This window comes from Medicago sativa, chromosome 5, assembly GCF_051527215.1.
Source record: "Medicago sativa cultivar Bolivia chromosome 5, Bolivia_mono, whole genome shotgun sequence".
Classification (NCBI taxonomy): Eukaryota; Viridiplantae; Streptophyta; class Magnoliopsida; order Fabales; family Fabaceae; genus Medicago; species Medicago sativa.
This window is the reverse complement of record NC_140753.1, coordinates 50,180,565-50,186,384: the sequence shown is the minus strand read 5'-3', so window position 1 is coordinate 50,186,384 and position 5,820 is coordinate 50,180,565. Positions and strand designations below refer to the sequence as shown.

The 5,820-nt window shown below is 34.9% G+C and overlaps 1 long non-coding RNA gene across 1 annotated transcript; it reads left to right on the top strand.

Moving 5' to 3' along the window:
• Window positions 1-2,491: 2,491 nt before the first annotated feature.
• Window positions 2,492-4,781, top strand: LOC146922726 (uncharacterized). Its single transcript, XR_015010866.1, has 2 exons — window positions 2,492-2,741; window positions 4,524-4,781. It is a non-coding gene; the product is annotated as an uncharacterized LOC146922726 (long non-coding RNA).
• The last annotated feature ends 1,039 nt before the right edge of the window (window positions 4,782-5,820 follow it).

Below are 5,820 nucleotides of genomic sequence, written 5' to 3'. Positions count from 1 at the left end.
ACACCGGTTATTTATTTTAGATTCATTGAATAACTGATGAATTTAGTCTGTAATATTGACTGGATACACCGATTATTTAAAGAATCTAAAAGTGATTTTTTGCTTACAATATTGATCAGAGGGTGAAATCAATAACTGATGAATTTGTAAAAAAAAAAAATATATGAAATCATAATAATAAGTATCTTTAAAGCATTTGTTAAGAAAGCGACAAGTGAAAATTTTGCATTGAAAAAATAAATTCCCCATTCAAAAAAATAATTACATCATTTTCCGCCATTTATTTTAGCTTTAAGATGGAGAGTCCTCAACGGTTAGCGGATTTTTGACCAATTTCCTTGGTTAATTGTTTGTACAAAATGTTGGCAAAGGTGCTTGCTAATTGGCCTAGAAATGTTATGGGAAGTGTTATCTCTGATTCTCAGCAAGCTTTTATACAAGGTAGGCAAATTCTTGATGGGATTCTTCTTGCTAAAAGGTGGTGGATGATGCGCGCAGTTTGAAAAAAGAGTTATTAATTAAAGTAAATTTTGAAAAAGTCTATGATTTGGTGGATTAGAAGTATTAGAAAGAGGTTATGATTAAGATGAATTTTCCAACTTTGTGGTTGTAAGTTGATTTTAGAATGTGTAACTATATGGCAACAACATCAGTTCTTATGAGTGGTTTCTCGACTAAAGAGTTTAATTTTGCAAGAGGCTTGCGTGAGGGCGATCTTCTATCTCCTTTTCTCTTTTTCTTTCTTTTTTTTTATAGTGAAAGAAGGTTTAAATGCCATGATCAATGCTATAGTGGATGTAAGATTGTTTATTGGATTTAGTGTTGGGACAAATGATGTTATATCTATTACTCATTTATAGTTGGGCTAATGTTAAAGCGTGGAAAGTTGTTCTTGTTCTTTTTTAGGTGATATATGATTCAAAAGTAAATTTTCATAAAAGTTTGTTTGTTGGGGTCCTATATGCTCGTTACGGAGGAGGCATACGATCTGTTTGGTGGTAGAATTTTAATAGGGTGTGTGAGGGTGTAGGTTTGGGGGTGGGAAGTTGGTTGGAGGATAATATAGGACGCGAGGTGAGTGATGGGTCTTCTACTCTGTTTTGAAGGGATCATTGATTGGACGGAGTACCTTTTAGTGTTAGGTTCGGAAGGTTATATGAGTTGGCTGATAACAAACTAACAACACTAGCGGAAATGCATTTTTTATTGGTGGGTGTGGTATGAATGATGACATGGATCATTTAATTTTTATATTTGACTTTTATGGCAAAATATGGTCTTTAGTTTTAGACTGGTTAGAATTTGTCACAGTAACTTAGGGTAATTTGTTAAACCATCTCGAGCATTTTGGTGGTTTAGGTGGATCTTCAAAACAGGTTCATTTGACTTTGAAAATTATATGGTTCTCAACGCTACGGGTGTTCAAAACCAAACCAATCCAATGGAAAAACTGCAAACCAAACCAAACTAACCCAAACCGAAACCGCAAAAAACCGCATTTGATTTAGATGTATTTGGATCACTTTTTTACTCAACCACATGCTTTGGTACGGTTTGCGGTTTTTATTTTACCAATCGAACCAAAGCGCAACATAAGAAAAATGCTAATTGAACCTATGTCACATAAACCAATACTCATAGAAACTTTAAAAAATTGATATATTTGTTCTCTTGTTAAGTTTCGTCTTTGTTTTTTATTTCAAAAATATATTTACATACTACTTGAAAGGTTATAAAATGATGAAATCTTAATGTTTAACATTTCTTACATAATAGAATTATTTTTTATTCATGTTTTTAATTTCGTTTATATTGTTTGGTGAAATTAAAATCAAAATGTTGTATAAAATTTAAAATAATATAAACATTGCTGAAAATATGTGGTGTTATAGTTTTTTAACTTGATTTTAATATTGGAAACAAAAAATTATATTGTCTCAAAAAAACCACACCAACCAATCCAACCCAAACCGCATTGGTTTGGTTTGGTTTGATTCAGATTGTATTTTAAAAGTCAATCGAAGAAACCAAACCACGTGCTTTTTAGTCTTGCAGTTCGGATGATTTTTAACCTCAAAACCAAATCAAACCGCACCGCGAACACCATGACTCAACACTCATGGTGCTTTGAAAAGAATGAAATGAGTGTTTATTTCATAACAAGGAGGAACCCTTGCAAAGTTTGTGTGAAGAAAATTAAACTTTAGTCTTTTTTATAGTTGAAATTGAGAAATGCTACATTCGATTACGATTACTGTAACATCCCGCTCGTTAGCTAATGGAAATTTTACCTGTTAAATGTATCAGAGGACGAAAGTTCATGGAAAGTAAGTATAATGGAAAATGTTAAGTACGAGGGAAGTTAATATTATGCGGTATCAGTTGAGTATGGACTTATGTATCAGAATCAATCAAACACGCTTAAGGCAAGGGCATGTTGGTAATTTCACGCAAAAGAGATATTTATTTGGATTGGACCCAAAATTATGTCATTTCCAATTCTCTTTCTCTCTCTAGGTTAAGAGAAGAGAATTCTCTCCTCCTTCTCTCTATAAGGCCGCCCATCTCTCCCTCTCTAGGCCATCAAAGCTTTCCAAAATCATGCAATTGGTGATCAAGCAAGGATCTTAGAAGCTTCATGAGCAAAGAACAACAAAGGGAATGAGTAGAAGCTTGGAATTAAAGTTAGGGTTTGAACATGAGAAGCTTGAAGCTTGAGGCAAACACAAGGAACAAGCTAGGTGAGTTCCATAGATAGATTACCCACCTTTGGGATTGATTAATCTTGTAGAAAAATCATGATTTATGCTAAGTATAGTTTTTATGTAACTTTAGTACCCCAAGCCAATCCTAGGTGATTATAGGTTAAAATTGCCATGATATATGTTTAAATAAGTCTATATATGTTGTTGGATGTATTTGGTGCATTACAGGGTCGAATTGGACGAGTTTTGGGTCGAAAATGGCGAAAACCTGCGGCCGGAACACGCGAAAACGCAGAATTCGCAGCGCTGCGCCTGAACAAGGGCGCTAGGCGCCCACAAGTCAGGGAGCCAGCGCTAGGCGCCCTCCCTCTGGCGCCAGGCGCCCCAGACAGGACAACGTTCGCGTTGTTCTGCGCTCGGGTGCTTGGGGGCAGTCGCGTGGGGGTCCGTAGCGATCGTTTCGGTGTGTTCTTGTACTGTTTTCACTTGTTTTTCTACTGGAACAATATGGTTTTATCAAATCTTAAGAACTTATAAACGGCTTGGAATTCGGGTTTTCGGCACGTCCGGTTTTTAGTAACTATTGGAAATTTGCACAACTCGTCAATTGATCCTTGCATCATTAATCATGGCAATGTTAGCATGAATTACAAGGATGGCTCAAGAGAGTTTAAGCATGATGGGGTAGTGATGAACTAAGAAAGGGAATGTATGTAGAGCCTCGGCTTAGCTAGTCGAGAACTAGTATGTTTAGCAAGAATCCCTAGAAAGATAAGACGCGAAGTTATTCTCTTCGCACACGATTAAGAATAAGATAGCAAGCAAGATAAGTTGTGGTTTGATTAGTTAATCTCTCCACTAAGTTTAAGCATGGACATGTATAAGTTTACCGTCAATCGGATCGACTCAAGGGTCCGAGGTAATAAGCAAGTATGTATGTATGTATGTATAAGTTTATTTTATATGAACGACAAGACCATGACTAATATAAGTAGGTGGCATGTCTCTTGCTATCCACATCAGGGGGATACAAGAGGTTCTCGATCTAAGGGGAACGATTCAAGCCGTAAGGGACCCGCATGTCACCGAAATAAGCAAGACGTAGGTGCTCGTGTCTCTTGTTATCCACGCTAGGGGGATACGGGAGGTTCTCGACCTAAGGGGAACGGTTTAAGCCGCAAGGGACCCGCACGACACCGAGGGAGTCCGATGTACGTACATCGGTCATGTATGGGATTGATTTCGGGGTTACTCCACCCGGGACTATCCGTAAAATGAATCAAGATAATAACTGTTTGTTCAACGCTAACCCATGAATGAACTTAGACACGATTATGTTTATGATGATGATTATGTTATGTTTATGCTCATGATCGAGCCCATGTATGATATGTTTAAGAACAAGAATAAGATCATAAATGCTATTAGACGAGAGCAAGATATGTATAGAACAAGCTATGTACATGATACCGATGACGATCTTAGGTTCCCCTAATCGTCCGGTTTAGTATCGTGTCATGAGTATGATATGTTTAGGCCTCGATACATAGAGTGTATTCTTGGCTACGCGGTTCTAGGTTCCCCTCGACCGCCATGACACAGATAGGTGAGAAGCCTATAACAAGTGAGATATGACTATGACGGCCCTAGTATGCACTACCGTCTAAGCATGCAAGTCCCCACACACGTATAATCAACCGTCAGGTTGTAATGTAGACACGTGGTGACCGTAGGTTTCCCCTTGAGGTTGCCTATAGCCTAGGATTTAGGGGAACTCACTGAGACATTATGTCTCATCCCAATCCTTTTTTGTTTCAGATAAGCAGGATGATTATGTATGTGCGGAGCCGGATGGATATTACTTCAAGAGTTCGTTAGTAAAGCTGCAGGACATTATGGACATCAAGGATGTATTTTTTTATGTATGGTTGAGTTGTATTGTATTATGATTTATACGAACGTATCTTGATGTAAATAATATTCATTCGAAGTTTTTAATTGTTGTATATTTTAATGTATCCAGTACTAATATTAACGCACGTGCCAGACTTTCTAGATACGTCTGGTATGGGTGTTACAATTACCATTACCATTATTGAAGGCTTAATCTATCATTTGCCTGTTCGTAGTTATCTAGCTCGCGTTCTTTTAAGATTTGTTTTTGTAACTTTGTACCACTCTTGAAGTCTTCTCGTGCTAGAATGACTTTTTTTATGTGATTAATATATTTCACTTTAGTTTTTTTCTTTTAAAATATCACTCTTTAATATATATATATATATATATATATATATATATATATATATATATATATATATATATATATATAGAACATATACTATGAGAATGACATTTTTATATGAGAATAGTGAGAATGAATAAGAGCCATGAGATTAAAAAGAATTGGTTGAGATTAAAACATTCCTAAATGAGTCATTTGTCATTAACATCATGATATAATTGTGATTTTTATTGTATCAATAATATCCTTTTTTTTAAAAAAAGGGTGTCATTATTATTCATTTATTTCGGTCATCATCTCTCTCCACGGTCTTCATCTCCTCCATTGAAAAATTCCTAATTTCCATTTCAAGATATCAATGCTTCAATGGTTTCCTTTAGAATTCGGTTCTTATCACACCAAAGAAATACACATCCATCGCTTTCTTTGATTTCAACTTTTTTTTCCTTCTAAATTGTTGTCTTTTGTAACCATGTTTTTATTCTATTTTGTCGTGATCCAGTTTGATCCATGAGGAAGAAGTTTGATACTCATTTAACTGTTCTATTTTTTTTTTTTTATAAAAAAGATATGTTCTAAGAAGCTTTTTTTTTTTTAAGCAAATGTTCTATGAAGTTTGATTAATGAGGATTCAGAATTATATTTTAGGAATGTTCAAAAAAGGAATACTAATGACACAACATAATTATATAATGATATCAATGACAAATGACTCATTTAGGAATGTTTTAATCTCAACCAATGCTTTTTAATCTCATGGCTCTTATTCATTCTCACTATTCTCATATAAGAATGTCATTCTCATAGTGTATATATATATATATATATATATATATATATATATATATATATATATATATATATATATATATA